Source organism: Fukomys damarensis, unplaced genomic scaffold, assembly GCF_012274545.1.
Source record: "Fukomys damarensis isolate Sample0158 unplaced genomic scaffold, DMR_v1.0_HiC HiC_scaffold_32, whole genome shotgun sequence".
NCBI classification, from domain to species: domain Eukaryota; kingdom Metazoa; phylum Chordata; class Mammalia; order Rodentia; family Bathyergidae; genus Fukomys; species Fukomys damarensis.
In genome coordinates, this window is record NW_022900944.1 from 4,001,173 (window position 1) to 4,021,283 (window position 20,111).

The 20,111-nt window shown below is 40.6% G+C and overlaps 1 protein-coding gene across 5 annotated transcripts in view; it reads left to right on the top strand.

Moving 5' to 3' along the window:
• The first annotated feature begins 6,246 nt into the window (after window positions 1-6,246).
• Window positions 6,247-20,111, top strand: part of Pdlim5 (PDZ and LIM domain 5) — a 235,851-nt gene continuing 221,986 nt past the window's right edge. Inside the window, exon 1 of one of the 5 annotated variants that reach the window (XM_033758010.1) lies at window positions 6,247-6,336. The gene's annotated coding sequence lies outside the window, so the exon portion shown is untranslated. The remainder of the gene's footprint in view (window positions 6,337-20,111) is intronic. The other 4 variants (XM_019210573.2, XM_019210570.2, XM_010643692.3 and 1 more) reach the window with 4 other exon arrangements.

Sequence of the window (20,111 nt, forward strand, 5' to 3'; positions counted from 1 at the left end):
TTCTAACTCAGTAGCAACTTGATAGTGATGTGGAGGATTTGCAGCCTGTCTCTCATGGCGTCCTCCATTCGTTTGGGAAAGACAGCCTAACAAGAAATTCAAGGGCTAATTGGCAGAATCAGAATGATGATCTGATTCACGGTGACTTTCAACTATTAAGAATGATAACTATTTATTTGTAGCTCCAATTCATGGGACAATTGCTTCACTGGTCATAAATCTAAAAATTGAACAGCTTCTTAAATCTAAGTCTTCCGTGTTTTGGCTCCTTCCTCTGCTGAGTTTGGGAGAGTCACTTTAGCTCTTGATTTATGCCTGAGTTAGAGAATGCAGCAGAGGAAAGGAAGGAATAGGACCACAGTCAAGAGGCAGGATTAGGACTACACTTAAATCATCTTTCTAGTCTTCTTTATTTGGGAGTCTATTTCATTTATATTTTCTTTAGACATAGACAATATTCTCCCTTAAAGTGTGTGTGCTCATCCTCGTTAATATAATTTTCATTAGCCTCTACACTCATAAATCTTCACTAGTTACTGCAGAAGAGGTAATCTTAGCTCACAATCTTGGTAAATACATGAAACTTTAATGTAAAACCATCCTTCTCAGAATTATTTCAATAAAGGACCAATGGCATTTCTTGTGGTTCTCTGCCACTGAGAGCCACTAGAGGTTAAATGCCAATCTCACCCCCGTTTCCTTGTTTTCCTCATTTACTGAGGTTCTGAATTCTTACTGAGAATTTCAAAGTAAACATGTTTGCAATGATTTTCATACCATGTTCCTTGCCACTTCTCAGCTGCATAAACATCTGCAGAGTTATACGAAAGGTACATCCAATGACCACAAATGGATATTACTTGTTTTCCTCGTTTCTCCTATAATTTCATTAATAAGATTGAGGTACGGGGACATGGAAAATTAGCCCATTTCAGATGGCTGTTTCATGACTCACTACCAATTATTTTGAGACACAGTTGATAATTTAACCTTTTGATATGTCTAGTTTCCAAACAAAATAAGAAAAAGTTGCTGCTTTGCTCTTGGCAAAGTATACTCATTTTTTGATTCAGGAAATAAGAGGTTCTTACTGTCGCTTATGTGCTTTGTACATTTGGCAGGTACAGTATACCAAAATTAATGAAGACTTAGAATTTTAATTTCCAAAACATTGTCACACATAACTTTAAATGTACTACGTTGATTAGAAAATGGTACTATCAGGTGTCAATAATGAGGCTTGTTTTACATGCAAAGTGTGCCCTGCATACAATACTGGGAGCAGAGCCAAAGAACTCATTTCTTTCACTTGTACTTCCATAATAAGTAGACTCCAGTCCTAAGCACTTTCTCTTCCTCTGTTCCGCCCTCTGACTAAGCCACCCACTCACAATCTTTCCTGTTTATGCTGTAAAAGAATGGAAGAATAGTATTTGCAAAACCTTTACCCCTTAGCAACATACAGCCTTGCACATAGGGACATGCAATAAATGTCATTTTGAAAATATTTTAAAACAGATATCCAATTTATGAATTCCACAGGTCAAGAAAAGAAATAATCCAAAGCTGAACGCAGTGGCTTGTCTCTCCATCGAACACTGTTACCACCAGAGCATGCTAGAACCTGAGAGAAAGCTTCAAATTCTTAAAGATGTTTACCTTAACACACAGTCCCAAATCTACAGAATACATATCAATGTTTGAGAAGAGTTGGCCATGATTTGGCAGAAATCAGAAATTCATCCTTCTCTTCACCTAGATTACTGAGTTTTGTCGAAGACATTATTAGACATAGACAAGTTTATTTCTGAAGTCTGAATTTAAAAATAAACTTTCATTAACACAGTAGGTGCTAACCCGTCATTTCCATTAGAAATAAACTGCCTTTAACAGAGAAGCCCAGGAAACATCTATAAATGATTCTACCTGCAAAAGGTCAACTAGTTAGTTTTACTTTCCTCCCTTTGTGACAATTTTAAAGACCATCTTGTCTTTTTTAAAAAGACTTCACATAGCTCTCCATAAATTAGACATTGTTTGGATAATGCTGCAAATGCATAGCTTTGAAGAAATTGGATAATTAAAGAGGGGAGAAGACAAGCATGGTGGTACACACCTAATCCCAAAACTCTGGGAAACCGAGGCAGCCTGGGCAACTTAGTGACTCAGCAAATTCAAAAATTAAAAATAGGGCAAGGGACGTACCTCAGTGTGATGATGACCCAGGGTTCAATCCCCAGTACCGCCAAGAAAAAGTCTACCGAGAGACTCATTCTCTCACTGTGGCTTCAGGGAATCTGTGGATGTACAATATTCAAACGAACCTACTTGTCTTATTTGCCACCTCCAACATACTCCCAGTTCTGCAAGATGCTTTGGTGACCGAGGTGAACTGCCCATGAAACCTTGGTAGCACTTTCTGTCTCTACCAAATGTACCACTGTCCACCACCTCCTTTGACAGTTGCACCACTGTCCTGCCACTGCAAGTCACCATTGGCTCTTCCTGTCCGTACTTTCCCTCCTCTGTCTTTGTGGTTCCAGAGCTTGCTGCACTCTTCTTTATAGGCACCTCTCTCCACAAGCACTAGCAGAGCAGTCCCTTTTACAAGTATTTGTAGTTTACCACTTGACCTTTATACTCTTTTGCCCTTCAGCTTCTTCCCCTTTAATCACACTAAATTCTTAGTCTTTTTTTTTTAATTGAATTTATTGGTGCATTCTAGGTAGACAGTATAGTTACATTCATTACTGGGATCTTGTACCTTTACATGACAGGTCTAGGTTCTCATTTTTCCCCTTGTCCCCACCCTCCTTTCACCCCCTCTTCCCCTCCCCACCTACAAAGACTTTAATTCCATTTTTACATTTTCATATTTTTTTCCCTTTCCCTTATTCCCCATAAGAAAATCCTGACTGTAAGCCACAGTTGACAATAAATGTAAGGTTCCATTATTGTATAATTTTACTAGGTAATTAACATCAACTAAGCTTTGTTCTTATTCTTTGACACCCAACAATCTAGGCCAGGGTTTGGAAGGGGAGGTCTGGGCCTTCAGCTCCCAGCTCAGGCTGCTGGCTTGTGAGACAGGTCATGTGGAGGTAGGACAGAAGAAATAAAGACCAGCACAAAGGGGGCAAGGAAAATCAGAATTTTATAATTGTACTTTTAAGAAAATCTGCAGCTTCAGGACACAAAAGTTAAGACTTTGCCCCTTCTAGGAAACTCACTCAAAAAAAAAAATCCCAAGGTTCTGAAAGACAAAATAAGCCTGTAAATTGCACTCTAGGCCAATTTTTCACCTGTAAAATTGTGCTTCTGCCACAGACTCATTCCTCAAGGAAGCAGCAATATTGGTGGGTAGTGTATCTCAATTTCAAACTCATGTGAATGGTTTCCACTCTAACACAGCCTGCTAGTGAGAAACCTGACAAATGGCAGGAACACACATCCTAGATCATCCATTTTGAAGACTCCTCCAAGATACCATAAATACACCCAGCTACAGAGCACAATGAATCTTTCTTAGGGCCCTCACTCTATTTCTTTGAGTGTGTATTGTAAAATTCCTGCCTACTAAATCTTACCCCTCTTACTGATGGGTCCTGATAATTCTCTTTCCATAGGGCAGTCAGTGAGCCTACTTTGAAAACATGCTTAGACCCTGTCCAGTGACAACATGAGGAAATTTATCTCCAGGGTCACACCAGACACCTCTCACCTTCACTCAGTGACACAGATGAGTCCAGAGGTAATCTGTTCTAAGTCTTCCCTAAGAAGTCAGGGGGGAAATGAAAGTAGAAATAGGCATGAAAACTTGAGCCCGGCTTCTGCACAACCAAAGACAGAGAGGCTGAACAGAGAGCAGGTGGTGAGTTACAGAACAGAAAGAGAGAGTGTGGGCAGGTGGAGAAGTGTAAAAGAACGGGCTAGCCTACCCTTACAAACAGCCCTACTGTAGTTCTTCTAGAGGACTTTGTTTCCCTACACCCCAGGTAGGCAATCAGCTCAGAGAATTTTGTTTTTCCCCTCATTTCCTTCTTTCTTCCTTCCTCTCTCCTCTTTATTTTGTATCTACCAACTTCTCTGGCCTTTTTCTCACTTTGGGTTTTTTTTTTTTTTAATTTGTTTGATTTTGTTTTGTTTTAGTTTTCTGTTTGGTTTCTCCATTCTTCCAAAGTCTATACAAGAAAATCCAAGACCCAGTTTTGTTCTTCTCACATCTTGAACTGTTTTCTAATTCTTCCAAAGCATGTATATTAATTGTCTTCATCGACTGGGCTAAAAAATCTGGTACAAAGAGGAATGTCTTACTCTTCTCGCATCTCTTTGCATTCTTTTCAGGAAAGACTTAGAGTGATAGGGCTGACCCCTCCCTGTCTGTCTCCTCCAGCCACCCAATTTCCTGAGCTCAGAAACAATCAGAGGCCTTTCCTACATCCTGTGCCTGGGCCCCCTGCCTGAGCCTGGGAACAATGCCTACTCTGCTTGGACAGGACACACCTACTCCACCTGCCTGTTGCTATGGCCAAGTACTCAGACAATCTTACTCCTCCAGTCTCACACCCCTCTTCGTGATACCCCACCTCAGCCCATCTCACTAATCCCCTTACACTCTCCATAAAAGACCCAGTGGAATAAACTAGACTTTAGCTCCCCTTTAGAATTACTTCAGCAGATCCTGCCTGGACCCCCAATTCAGGCTGGCTGTGTTCTTGCCTGGGTCCTCACTGTTTCTCTGCCATAGAATTGCTACTAAAATGCTGTCAATTGATGAACATATAAGATATACTTGTACTGTGCATGTTTTGTTATATGGGCTACTGAGTACTTAGGAGAAAAAACTGTAGGAGAAAGTAAAAAGTTATGAGCTTTTTATGAAACAAGTATGAAGGACAAGAGAATACATGAAGTAATTTTTTTAAATAATCTTGTTTCACCCTGGGATTTAGCTCAGTGGTGCCACTGCCTGCCTCACAAGCGCAAGGTCCCGAGTTCCATCACTGATACCAAAATAATAATAATAATTAATAATAATAATAATAATAATTTTGTTTCCATGGATTTTGTGTAATATAATGTGTTACCGGGGAATCTGTACCATATGCTAGTTATTCCTCTAGTGCTTTACATGTAATGTCACATTTTTTTCAACAACAGTATGAGATAGGAACTGTTATTATCCCTAATGTACTAGTCAGAAATTAGAACTGAGTTTTAATCAGTGATGATCCACATTTCTGTGGTCTACATCCTGGCCCCATTATCCCCTGAATCATAGCTGCTGTCAAACTTCCAGTGAAGCCCAAGATCATCAAAAAGGGAACCAAGAAGTCCATCCAGTGGCAGTCAGACTGAGAGATCAAAATTAAACATAAGTATTGACAGCAGAGGGTGGAGAAGTTTCGATGACCACATCATAATGCCCAGCACTGGTCATGGAAGCAACAAGAAAGCAAAACATGTGCTCACCAGTGTCCTCCATAAGTTCCTGGTCCACACTCAGGAGCCAGAAGTACTGCTGGTGTGCAACCACTCCCACCATGCTAAGATCTGCACACAGTGTGTCCTCCAACAACCACAAATCCACTGTGACAGAGCAGCCTGGGGGCCATCGGTCACCAATCCCAATGCTACACTTCATAGGGAGGAAAATTAATAGACAGGAAATGAATAGACAACTCGTGTGCATTTCATTAATGCTTAAATAAAACCATAGAAATTGAAGAGAGAAAGAAAAATTAAGCGCACAAAGCAATAATTTGCCTGAGATCACCCAGACAATAAGTTCTGGAGACAAAAGTCAAACACAGGAAGAGTAGCACCTTGGCCGTGTTTTACCTTACCCCTGTGCTGCTGCTTCAGTACAAAGCACACCCCAGTGGAGACAGCATGACTAATGACCCCAGCCATCAGACATGTGATGGTTAATTTTGTGTGTTCACCTACCTGGGCCGTGGGGGGCCCACATATTTAAGTAAATGTTATTCGGAGTGTTTCCGCCAGGGTGTTTGGATGAGAGAAGCATTCAAACTGGTACTGAGTAAAGTAGCTTGCTCTCTTTAGTGCAAGTTGGCCTCATCCAATCTTTGAAGACCTGAAAAGAACAAAAGTGACATGCCCTCAAGTAGACTTCCTTTTGCCTGACTGTTCACACTGAAATGTCATTTCTTTCTGGGATTTTACCCAGCCAGCCTCTGGATTGTAACTACATTGTCCTCCTTCTGGGTCCTCAGACTTCTGATTCAACTTGGAGTGGCACCATTGACTTTCCTGGCCTCCAGTTTCCCATCTTCCTCTACAGAGCTCTTGGGACTTGACAGCCTCCATACTCCTGTGAGTCAGCGCCCTGTGCTACATGTCTTTCCGTATACACAAATACCCTAGTGGCTCTGTTTCTCTAGAACACAGTGATACATACAACTGTAACCTCGCCTATGCATGCCATGAGGAATGCAGGCTGCTTTTTGAGATCTTTGGATTTTCTGATGAAAACAGTATGACATTATCCCCTTAAACTGTGAAGACATTATTTATATGACCTTACACTATAACTTACTGTGCCGAGTTGCAGTTCTTAGATGTTCAGGAAAAAAATGACTTTGAACTTTAGTCTTCTAGTGATCACTAAATGTTTAGGAGCTCAGGAATTAGTCTAGGTTCACGTCTTAAATTAGTCATGTAATCAACACCCTAGAAATGCGACATTAGTATTGATCTGCTGTGGCCTGTGTAAGTCTACTAAAATGTGGACTTGATTTAGGTTCTTCAGCTGTCTGTTTAATAGTAGTCCACTCTAAGGGACAGGATTCTCTTTTTCACTACTGTGTTTTTCCTCTAAAATACTTAATGCATTTGTCTGTAACTTAAGTCTGCTTTTAGTCTCAAAAGAAAGTACTGCACTTTGTTTTTCTTCTTAAGCAAGTCTCAACTATTCCCACATACTTTGCAGTTTTGATCTGTAGGTTTATTGTCACATGAGCTTTTGTAGTTGATTTTCAACTTAGAAATCTTACAGTTGAGAGGTGTGCATTCATGTAGATAACTGATCAAATGTGTAGGGTTATGTTGAAATAGTATCTCCAATTTCAAAATCCTGTTGTTTAGTTCCTCGTATAGAGTAATTTTAAGATCATTGGTTCCCCTTGTTAATAAGCAAGTTTTGACATGGAGCTTGTTCTTTAGTGGTCAGCATTCTGAAGTCTAAATTAAATAACAGTCTAATCATTTCCTTTACTTGATGGCCTCTTAAGCATGGGTTTTTGGAACATGAAAACTAGATAAATCTCAATCAAAAATTAAAAATAGAACTCGGGAATATGAACTAGTACATTTATGACTTCCTAAAGTTGTTATTCTTCTAATGCAATAATATTTATAAGCTGAAGCCTCATTAGTTTTAATTACTTTCTGTTTTGTATTATTTAAAATTAAATCAAAGTCTTTTGTTTTTTTGAAACATTTAGATTCCCTCCTCCCAATAACAGTGAACACTGAAACCAAAAGTATTACTTGACAGTGTAGAAACTAGAACAATTGGAGTCAACAGAATTCTTTTTGTTTTGTTGTGTTATTGTTTTGGTACCGGGGATCGAACTTGGGTCATTGTGCTTGTGAGGTGGGCGGCGGAACCACTGAGCTAAATCCCCAGCCTCTCAATAGAATCTGAAGAATTAAAGACTAGGTAAAGAAGATGGTTTTTTTAATAAAATAGAGTACTACTCAGCCATAAAGAAGGAGAAACTAGAGACATTTACACCTAAGTAGATGCATATTGAGGACATACTCTTAAGTGAAATTAATAGGACACACGTGTAAATACCATATAGTTTCTCTGGTGTGATAAACTAAAAGTGTAAATAAGGATCAAAATGTATAATTGATATTTTGTAATAGGAAGAAAAGGTCTAAAGGTATTGGGCAAATGGGACAGACAGGGGAAAGGTAAAAAGAAAAGAGAAAAAATAAGAGAAAAGGAAAAAAATGGAAACAAAGTCTTTGTAAACAGGGAAGGGTAGAGGGGGTGAAGGCAGGGCAGGGGAATGAGGAAAAAATAAGGACCAAGATACAGCATGTAAAGGTACAAGATCCCAATGATGAATGTAACTGTATTGTATACCTAAAAAGTACCAATAAAGATTTAGTTTATTTTTTAAAAAGAATTAAAAAGAAAAATCCTGTTTCCTTCCTACTCATCTATCTGAAATTACTCATAAAATTATAAGCACATGTAAATGCTTAACTGATACTGAATATAGATATTTAGTCTGGTAAAAGTTAACCATTGTAATTTTTAAATCTCTCTGATTTATCTGAATGATTACCCCATCTATTTGGGGGGTGGTATCCAAGTAAATTATAGTAGATTCTTTCTTCTTCAGTCTCACTAATTATTGTGTTCCATGGGAGAATCCACAATTGCTACTGTCACTAATCAACCATTTTAGTATTTCAGCCTCTTTGCCTCATACTTATTGGGAATTTATGTCCACTGACAAAGATACAATCTTCAGTGTACCTCTATTTCCTCTGTCGTGGATTTTCAAGATGTGATTCGCTTCTTATTCACTCATATTCTTTCTCCTTTTCTTCTCCCTCTTGAAGAAAAAAATCCACATCCTAAACTTATCCTCCTCTTTAAAGAAAATCTTTTACGAATTAACATCTAGTACAATTTTTTACTTTAACATCTGTGACTACATTGTTTTTTCACTTGCAAGGTCCAAGTAACAGCTAGATTTAAAAGTTTATAGCAACATTAGAAAACATGTGTGCATATGTTTGTGCTAAGGGTGCAGACGTGAGGTTTTCTAAGTTGATTTAATGTGTTCTGCCCCGATAGGGAAGTCATTTTTAGCCTTGAACTGGATCCCACCTCTTCGTGTCAGAGGAATGGATGGGGTACTGGCAGTGAAACTACCATTTTTCTTTGGGTATTACAGGAAGAGAATGGTGTGCTGGACTATTACATGTTTTCTGAAAAATTCAGGAAGGGAGGTCTAGACTCAGACATGTTTAGAACTCAACTGGAAAGCCAGTTTGGTAAAAATATTATCGGGGATTTCCAAACATTCCATAGGACTTTAATCTTAAGACTTGCCAAGCTGACAGAAAATTTGTAAGATTAAAAACCTAGCAATAGCATGATAGTTTAAAGGTGAATGCCTAGAAAATATCTCCTCACTCAGTTTATCTATTCTCTGAGAAGATTATGAGAGCCGCCTGGGGCCTTGGGAATACTCTGCACTGAACCACAAGTCACAGTACAAACCTCCAGGCTCTGAGTAGTTCTGAACTTTCCTCTTTATTCTATGATTGATATTACCTAGGAATTTGTGAGGAAAGAAGAATGTTACTTCTTTACTGTTAATGAATCACCTAAAATAAACCTTTTTTAATTGGCGTTGTTAATATTCTAGTGGAGTTTTAGGAATAATTAATAAAATATTGAAAAGGGTGCAGCATAACAGAAAAATTTTAAAACTGTCCAGTGTATTGCAGTGAATTATATAGGAGACGAAGCAATATTACTTGCTACTCTGCATTCTGTGTCAGGAACTGAGCTAAACACTCTCTAGGGTATTGTGCCTTATAACAACTAAGGTAAGAACTAATATTCCAATTGCACAGATAGAAAACTGTACCTTGGTCACGTGGTATGTGCTTGCTCACCCCAGTGTGACTAACTCCCAAGCCTATTCCTGTGACTCTGTTGCCCTGCATTGCTTATCTTACATGAGAAGTCCTCCACGATGGTCTCACAACAAAATGCATGTAGAGGGAAGAATGCCAACCTTTTCAACTCTGAAGTATATCACATTTGTGTGAGTGGTCGGAGAGGAACTAGGAGTTGCAGGAGGAAAAATGGAGTATGGAAGCACTAAAGTACCAGAAAAAAAATCCTCTAAATCGGTTATTTAAAAAATAGGTAATGATTTTTCTTTTCTTTTTTTCTTGCTTACATTCAAAACAGGGATTTCTGACAAGCAGGCAACTTCAGTGCAAGTGATGATTCACCTTATTTTCTTCTCATGGCTTTGCCCTCTTCACTGTGTGACTTTAAAGATCATCCAATAGGTGGGAAAGCATAGTGGATCATGGGCAGGAGATTTTTATGGGCCAGGCCTAAGAGTGACACTTGTCTCCTTTGTTCACTTTCCACATTAAAAATTCCATCACATCATTCATTCACCTGACTCCCAGGGAGGCTGAGAAACAGCAGTATGTGCTACGGTCTGAATGTGGTTCCTCCAAATCTGTGTTAAATGTTATTGCCAACTTGATAGGAGAGTACCAGGAACTGGGGTGTTCGGAAGGTGATTAAATGTGGTGGGTATGGTGGCACACACTTGTAGTAATGACCTAGTGAGACCCTAAAAAAGAATGCATGAGTGGGGATACAGCTCAGACAAGAAACTCTCTCAGTTAAATTCCCAGTACCCCAGGACCCCCCCCCACACAGGGTTTTATTTGTTTGTTTGTTTGTTTGTTTTGGTACCAGGGATCGAACTTGGGACCTTGCTCTTGGGAGGCACACAGAGGCACCACTGAGCTAAACTCCCGCCCCACACAGAGTTTTCTTTCCTCTATTTTTGGTACCAGGGATCGAACTCATGTCCTTGTGCTTGCAAGGCAGGCGGCAGAAACACTGAGCTAAATCCCCGGCCCCTACACAGAGTTTTAAAAAGCATTTTGAAGGGAGGGCCTGCATGAATAGAATTAATGACTTTAGAGAACAGGTGGGCAGGAATTGTTCTTCTCTTGCCCCTTCTGCCACACGAGGACAAGCAAGAAGGCCGGAGTTCTCACCAGATTCAAGTATGCGGTGTGGTGATCTTGATCTTGGACTTCCCATCCTCCTGATTGCAAGGGATCATTTTTCCCCCAGTACCAGGAATCAAACTCAGGACCTTGCACTTGCCAGGCAGGTGTGGCACCACTGAGCTAAATCCCTGGCCCCTATGAGGAATAAATTTCTGTCCTCCACATTACCCAGTCTAAAACATCCTGTAATAACAGGAATAGAGCAGGACACCCTGTCACCAAAAAGAAAAAAGCTCAAACTTGGTGTCCTGGAGATTACAGCTATTCCAGTACAAAGTGTAATTTGATTGTGGTGAAAAAAATTGTTGACCGCTCACACAGTTAAGCAACCATTATCTTCAATTCATTTGTCTTTTTTGTATTTGTTTTTGTTTTTATTTTGGAACTGGGGATTGAACTAAGGACCTTGTGCTTTCAAGGCAGGCTCGGTGCCACTGAGCTAAATCCCCTGCCCTGTCTTGTTTTTTCTAATGCTTTCCCTTACCAGTCTTTAATTTTTATGTTTTAGTTACTGGGAGAATCCCCCAACAGCTATTTCAAAATAACAAAATGCAGAGACCACACATATGTGTGCCTATTTGTGTATTTAAGTTTTTCAGAGTTGTGAGTCATAAAAGACCTGTTTTGTATTTGATTATCGCAGTTTTTCTTTTCCACATGAATTGTAAATTTACTGAAATTTTATTTTATAGCAAAGGAAGGTTTAATAGGATTTGTGCTTCTGTTGTGATGGAGTCAAAAGGACCAGCTAATGCCTTTTCCCACACTGGAAGACTGGTTGTGTGGCACTGTTACTCCTTGCTGTGGCTGGGCTTTGGCTGAGGTGTTAAAGGTGTAGCCTCTGCTTGATGCTAACAGAAGGTGGAGAACTTATTTAAGAGCTGGGACCTAGTGGGTGAGCGTAGGTTACTGGGGACCCATCCTCAAAGGGGATTATGGGGCACTAGTGTCTGTCTGTCTGTCTGTCTCTCTGTCTCGCACATGCTCTGTCCCTCCCTCCCTCTCCTTCCTAGTAGCCATGAGGTGAACAGTGTTGCATTCCCATCAAGATGAGCTGCCCTAGCATGACCCAAAAGCAACAGTGTCTGCTGACCATGGACTAAAACCTCTGAATCTAAGAGGCAAAATAAATCTTTCTTCTTTTTAAGTGATTATCTCAGAGATTGTTACAGTAATAGGATACTGTCTAACACATCCATGACAGAAGAAAGATACAGTGAGATCTATTACAGATAACAGATTTGAACCCAACTTGGCTATCCTACTTTGTGATGTTTAATTGAATGAAGTGAAGCCTGTGACCTTAGAGAAACTTGTAAGCAAATTTACAGAAACTGTAAATGACTCAAACATCCACTGACATGACATGTAAATGGGTGAACAAAGTGTGGTCATCCAAGTAATGAAATACTAGACAGCAATAAAAAGCATCAAAATTTATATATGTGAAACATGAATGAGTTTCAAGAGTGTAATGCTAAAACCAATAAGCCATCTACAGAAAACATGATGTAAACATTTATATGACATTTAACAAAAGAAGGCAGGTCAGTAGTTTCCCGTAGCTTGAGCCAGGGGGCAGGGGTATGGGCAGGGAGAAGACTGACCGGGAAGGGACAAAGCAGGAACTTTTGTGGATGATGGCATCACTGTACATCTTTACTGTGATAATGGTTATACAGAGCTATATATTTATCAAGACTCAGTGAATAACACGTTCAAAGTTACCCCTCAATAAAGCTGCCACTAGAATGAATGAACAATTTGACAATTATTTCTTTAAAAAGAGCAAGTTGCCACTACAAGTGAACTAGCTATGAAATAAGAGCTGGATGTGTGTAGAAAGGCAATTCATTGAGGGAAAAATAGTAGAATAGCCCTATGATCCAGGAATTTCAGGACTAAGTATATTAATAGGAGCCCTAATCCTCTCCCTATAGGAGCCTATTAAAGTGGCCCTGAGAGCCTTGGCTACTCTGTAATCTAAACAGAAAGAGTGACTTCATTACAGCTTGTAGGCTCCCTGATTTCATGTCAAAGGCATCAGGAAATATGGCAAGTTGGAATACCCTTGTATTTGCTCCCTAGCTCCAAAGAGCAAACAAACAGGCCTGGTACAGCTAACCAAGGCCAACTGGTTTTGGTCTTAAGCAGGAGCTGGATTAGGGACAGATGACAAATACTTTTGAGATAGATGTGTGTAAACCATTTTAGACCCTGAGGCAGAGCGGATCGTACTACAAGTGCAGCAGTGTAAGGCATAGCTGGGTAGAGGAAGCAAACTTTTTCTTTATTAATTTATTTTTAAACAAAGCAAACTAAACTAAGGAACAAGTTGAAGTTGCTGCCAAATATAAAGTTACAAGGAGCTGAAGATATACACCTGTCTGCTTCTAAGGCTCACGGAAGGGTTAAGAGATTGGGTAGTTCAACATGTAAATGCAGTAAACTTTTCATTCTGTCTGCTAAGTACAATCTCTCGTTTGACTACTTAATTCCTATTGCCATGTTATTGGCATATTAAACATTTTTAGTGAACTAATGTTTTCAGGCATCACTTGGTTTTCTCTTAAACACTTCTGATTTTCCATTTGTCCTGACTGCTCCACACATCTCAGTAGAAGGCATCTCCACTGATTCATAGGATCAGGAAAAAAATGTTTAGATCAAAAAAGAAAACAAAGATACAGTCACACTCCATATATAAGCTATCAGAAAATCTTTTCAGTTCTATTCCTAAAATATTTGTAATGTTTAACAACCTCTTACTGCATCTCCTGTTACCCTACCTGGATTCAAGCCACATGCCTCTCCTAACTAGCTTCCTTTATTATACTTCTACCTTTTAAAGTCTGTATCTATCACTTCTCAGAAGTACAAATGGCCAATCAATACATGAAAAATATTCAACACCTCTCACCCATTAGAGTAATGCAAATTAAAATAACACCAAGATTGCATCTCACTCCAGGGGCTGGGGATTTAGCTCAGTGGTGCCACCGCCTGCTTTACAAGGTCCTGAGTTCAAACCCCAGTACAAAAAAAAAAAAAAAAGACTAATAATTATATATATACTCCAGAAACAATGGCAATCAAGAAACCAAATAACAAGCGCTGGTGAGGAATCATTCTGCACTGTTGGTGGAAATGTAAACTAGCACAACCATTATGGAAATCAGTGTGGCGATTACTCAAAACCAGTATGGATATTACTTAAAACTAAAAATTTCATTCAATCCAGCTATTTCTCTTATAGGTACCTTCTCAACCATGCATACCCCTGTTTACAGAAGTGCAGGTCACAATAGGTACATCTTGGAAGTGACCCATATGTCCGTCAACAGATGAATGAATAAAGAAAATGTGGTATTGGGCCAGGGATTTAACTCAGTGGTTCCGCTGCCTTCCTCGCAAGCACAAGGACCCGAGTTCGATCCCCAGTACCAAAAAAAAAAAAAAAAAAAAAAAAAAAAAAAAAGAAAAGAAAATGTGGTATTTGTAGAGTGGTGGAGGATAAACTTAAGTCATTTGTTAAAATAAAAACAGATGCATCTTGAGTCCACAATGTTAAATGAAGAAAATAAGACACAAAAGCTTAAACATCACGTGATTTCTCTTATATGAGAAACCCAAGATATAAATAAAGGACACAATAAAAGATAGACAATAGGAAAAAAGGAGACAGATCTTTTGCAAAAGGGAAGGGGACCAAGTGATGGAGGGAGGGGAGAGGAAGGGGATAAGAAAAGAATTAAGATGTGTTCTGTCCATGTACCAACTCCCAACCAGGAAAATAACCATCATGCACTGTGAATACATACCAGTAGTAATTAAAAATAAAGTGTATGTTTATGAAACTGCATCCTCTCCTGCTGAAAACACTCCGAGCCGGGTGTGATGGCACATGCCTATAATCCCAGCACTCGGGAGGCTGAGGCAGGAGGATCACTGTGAGTTCAAGACCAGCCTGGGCTATATAGTGAGTTCCAGGTCAGTCTTAACTACATAGTGAGACTCTGTCTCAAAAAAACCAAAAAAAAAAAAAAGAAAAAGCAAAAGCACTCCAGTGAGTTACTCTCACGCTATTGAAATCAGACTTTTTATTTGCCCACAAGGCCAGACAGCAGTTGGCCTGTGTCAGCTTCATCGTCATCTTCAATTTGTCTCTGACTAGTTAGTTTTTCTCCCCCAAACTTGCTTTCTCACTATGCTACAACAAAGCCCATGCATTTCTTCCTTTAACTATGTCTTTCCTTCTTGCTCATGTATTGCTCTTTATTCCATCTGAAATGTTCTTTCTCAGGCATTTGTGGGGCTCAATCAGTCCTCTGCTTCAGTGTCACCTCCTCAAAAAGCTCTCACCTACATTATCACCCTGTCGCTTCACACGATTTTCCCAAACCCCTTGTCCTGCTTTATCAGTCTTTATCACATTTTTGTCAGCTTGATAATACTGTGTGTGTTTTATAGCCTGCAAGACACTGTGAACGGTATAGCTGCATAGCTGCATCCCTGAAAAATAATTTTTTTTTTAAGAAATGAGTGAACCATTGGTTTCTTTCTCTATTTAGATAATTTAATTCAGGGTTTCCTACCATTACTTACTATGTCCCTACAAGGACTTATTCTGGTTACCAGGCACAGATCAATTGGTGATATGCATTGTTTTGTTGTTGTTGTTGTTGTTGTTTTGGTTTTGGGTTTTTGTTTCTTTTTCTTTTTTTGGTACCAGGGATCAAACTCAAGACCTTGTTCTTGCAAGGAAGGCAGCAGAACCCCTGAGCTAAATCCCCAGCCCCTGCATTGTTTTATTTTTCTTAGAGGAGCAAGGAAAATGATAACCAAAACTAACTAAACCAACTGTAATATTGGTTTTGCCAACAATCTAAAACACTAGGCTGGGCATTAATTATGTTTTGAAAACTGTGTCAAAGTAGGCAAAGAAGGCATCGATATCTGTGAACTTCGGAGACCGTTCCATCTATTCTTAGACCCACAATCTCATGTCAGGTGTCTGCCAAAGGGAGCTCAGGCCCTCTCTTTAATCTCACCCTCACTTACTGTAGAGAATCCCCCAGGCATCACACACTGTCAGGGCTGCAGTGTTCCCTCTGAATTAAGCCATGTCACCGTGATCCAGCAGTTTCTGGAACACTGCCAAAGCTATGCACCATCTTCAAAGGCCTTTTAAAATGGTGGGGTGCAACTGTGCTCTCTCACAGTTTATTTGTGTTCTTCATGATGTAGATGATGACCTTGTCTTAACTTCAGTCAACATTGCTACAGGATGGTTGTAATCTCTTCATGCCTGCAAGAACACACCTCGTAACTAAGGAAGGTAAAGTGTAGCCACTTTTTAATGTTCCTCAATCTAAGCAAATGAGATTTGAGACTTAAAAGCACCCCAAGATATCCTAATCCTCTTTCAGCATATTTAACAATTGAATCCAGTACATACTCTGCTCTCATTATTTCTTTTTTTGTCTGTTTGGTTTTGTTTGTTTGTTTGTTTGTTTTGAGACAGGGTCTATGTAGTTGAGACTGACCTGGAACTCACTCTGTAGCCCAGGCTGGTCTTGAACTCGCAGAGATCCTCCTGCTTCAGCCTCCCGAGTGCTGAGATTACAGGCGTGTGCCACCATGCCCGGCTTGCTTTCATTATCTCTTTGGCAAGGTGATAGCTATTAATCAAGCAAAACAACTGAATAAGGTAATTTTTTTTCACAGTTTCCAGTGAAATACAGAGAATTTTAAAAGAATTTAGAGCTGGGCATGGTGGCTTACACCTGTTCCCAGCACTCTGGGAGACTGAGGTAGGAAGATCCTAAAATTTGAATCTTGCCTGGGCAACCTAGAGACTTAGTGAGAATCTGACTCAAAACAAAAAGTAGAAAAAAGGCTGGGGGAGTAGATCAGTGTGAAGGCCCTGGGTTTAATCCCCAGTGTCAAACGACAAATAAAGAAATATAAAAAATTTAGAGCTTTAGTCAAAAATATTTTTAAGACTTTATTTTGGTGTTGCTTGCAAGTTGTATGCACTCAGATGGTCCTCAGTTCACAGAAAAAGCAATATAACTCAAATATGCTAATGATCTGGGTTTCTTTTTCATTGTAATAGCTGGGATTGCAGGGTACAGCACGCCACCCAGCTCAAATATGCTAATAATTTAACTTAGGAATCACATCTTGACATATCAAACCTTACATCTTGAAGCTGTAGCCACAAAGGTAGGGCAGCAAGAAGGAATGTGCTCAATCTGAACTCTAGACTCTTTGTCTTGAATTTAAATCACAATGAACTCTGTCTAAATTGAAGATGGCAGTGGTACAAGAGGGAGGAAAGGCACTGAGATGCTCCTGAAAATCCACGGGGCTTACTCATCATGGGCTTAAAAGTCAATTTAAAAATGTCAGGGGGCCGGGGATTTAGCTCAGTGGTTCCGCTGCCTGCCTCACAAGCGCAAGGACCCGAGTTCGATCCCTGGTACAAAAAAAAAAGGTCAGACTCTTTCTGGATATTGCTATGCTTAGAGGCTTGTCAAACAATCCAAAATGAATGTAATGACAGGACTTACACAGTTAAGCTGGGTTGTACTTGTTCAGTTCTATTTGCTTGTAAGGCCAGCCTCGATATCTGCTTTAGTCCTTTCGGATTCCCCTGAAAACATGACTTACCTTCTGGTTGAAGAACCCTGAAGCGGGACACCTTACTGGCTGGACACCCTGAGCCAACTCAAATGGAACAACACCCATCATTAGAGAAAAACAACTCGCTAGGGCAAGCCACAAAGCATGCACATCTGGTGATAAAAATCTCAAAATAAAAATCAGGCACTGTGTAGATTCAGTCAGCAAATATGGGTTACACATCCTGTCAGACAGCGGCATAAAGGCAAAGCCTCAGTCATGGCAACAAAAGCCAAACTGAGTGAAAAGGTTAGCAAACCAACATCAGCAAACTACCCCAGGGAGCTTTAGGCGGGGCCGTGGTATCCGGAACAGAAGTGTCAGCTGGCCTGCGTGCTTCTCCCCCCCTGACTACCTGGTGCCCGCACAGGCAGAGGGTGGCAGGAGGTTTATTAAACAGACCAGTTCCTCTCTTCTGTGCAGGAAGATACCACACCTCTTCAACCTGTTCTTTGTGTTTATCTGAAACCCTTACCTAAACAAAACAGAGCACTAATAGACAAAACCCCATGGGGAGAGAGGATGAGAAGAGAAAGCTTGTGGAAAAGAAGCACTCCACAGGAGAGCATGACCCACAGGGAAGCACCAACGCCCTGCGGCCAGACAAAGAGCAGAGAAAAACAACAGTTCAGGTGGGCCCGGTCTCTCTCAGTCCCCTGCTGGGGGCGGCCACACCAAAGCATTTCTCTAGGCAGCCTTCTCTCCTGCTCTGCTGGGTGTGTGCCACGGCCTCTAACACGAACTTTCCACATTGTGTGGGTCAACAACAGGATGTAAGCCCAACTGACTGGGGGGCCCTGCTGTCCTCCATAAGGACCAAAGCCTTTTGTCCCACAGTCGAGTCTTTTCGACGTGGCAAGTGGCCCACCACTCCTCCCAGGTCTCCTAAGGCCTCTGGGCTGCTGATGCCTACAATGTCTGGTGGGGTCCCTGGGCTGCTGTGCAATAGGAGTCCTTTGGCTCATTGTCCAGTGAGGTCTCCCGAGGTTTGGTAAAGTCTTCCTGGCCAGGCTCGCCAGATGGTACAGCTGAGTGGGCCAGTCGTAGTCCAGGTTCTTATTTAGGGCAAGGAAAGAACTGCCAAGTGTACACCCCATAATAAGCAGTAAGTAGGTACATTTATTGCAGACCATGGGCTGGTAGCAGCAGGAAAAGGCAGAAGAGCAGAGGGAAAAAAGGAGGAGGAAGAGGAACCCTGGATAACCCAGGCTTCCGATATGCAAAGGGTGAGACACTTCTAACTTCCCGGGGCCTCCCATTTTGACTCCCGGGCCTCTTGGGTATTGTGACCTCTTCAATTTAAACGTGGATAATCAGGGTGGTGTTGTGTTTATAGTTGAATGAAGGGAAAGGAGTGGCTCCCTCGGCTTCCCTGCTTCTAACTGTACTATTTTATGCTCTCTGCTCCTAAAACTGGTAAGTGTCTGAGGACAGGCTTCCCTCTGATCTAGGCATGCAACAGACCCTCCATAAAACCCATTTTCTTTGTCTTTACATGTTGCATTTCCTTCTTTCTGAAATGCTTGCATCTGAGTTTGGATCTTATATCATACTGTCTTGTATGTGGTGGAAAGTGCCCCCCAAATGAACAGAACATAAAAAAACTTTTATCCCGAGGTACAGATGACCTCTGATGATGATGATTCAATTTATAATTTTTCATGGAGAGGATGGTATGAAAGCGACAGGAATGTAATAGACACTACTTTGAATTGACTGTTGATCCTTTCGTAGGCTAGCAATATGGGGTAGGCTACTCTCACAATACTGGGCAGCTGAAGGGAATCACAGCTCCCAGCCCCACACAGTCACAAGGGTAAACAACTGGCAAACTTCAGTCTGAGGCACTGCTATGTTCACAGGTTGGGTGCAGTAAATGAATTTTTTTTGGCAACACTGGGGACCCAGAGACTCACATATGCTAGAAAAACCTTTGACCATTGAGCTATAGCCCCAATTTCCCCCCCTCCATTACCACCACCCCCAGATTAGGTCTCCCTAGATTCCCTGGACCCAGCGTGAACTAGTGAACTTGTGATCCTCCTGTCTTAACGTCTTGAGTAGCTAAAATTATACGCGTGTACCACCACACCAGCCCAGCCGTCACAACACAAACATGCCTGACTTGGGGAGTGAGGGTTGAGAAAGGAACAGCTCCTTTTAAAGGCACCTCAGCAGGAAGCACCAAGCAACTATTTGTATCTTAGGCAAAGACCGGATTTTCTAACTCTTTGCAAAGAACATCAGATCTGTGGCTATCTCTTTGAGTTTCTCCCATTGCAGGGTCAAAAAACAAGTTTAACAAGCAGAGTCCTTCAAAGTAACAAATGTTAACAAATGTTAATTAGCAACATCCTAACCACACATTGTGTCAATGCCTTAATTGTAGAGAAAGAAGTTATTTTTCAAATGTCAAATTCCAGTGGGCTACAAGGTTCAACACATTTTTTACTTAAGGTATTTTCAATTTATGATGGGTTGATTGGGGTGGAGCCCCATTGTAAGGCCAGGAGACTTTGTACATAGCCCTCATTAAGAACTTGTTTATAACTTTCAAAGAGAATAAAAAGAAAAAAATTGCTCAGTGAGTTGTGGAGTGA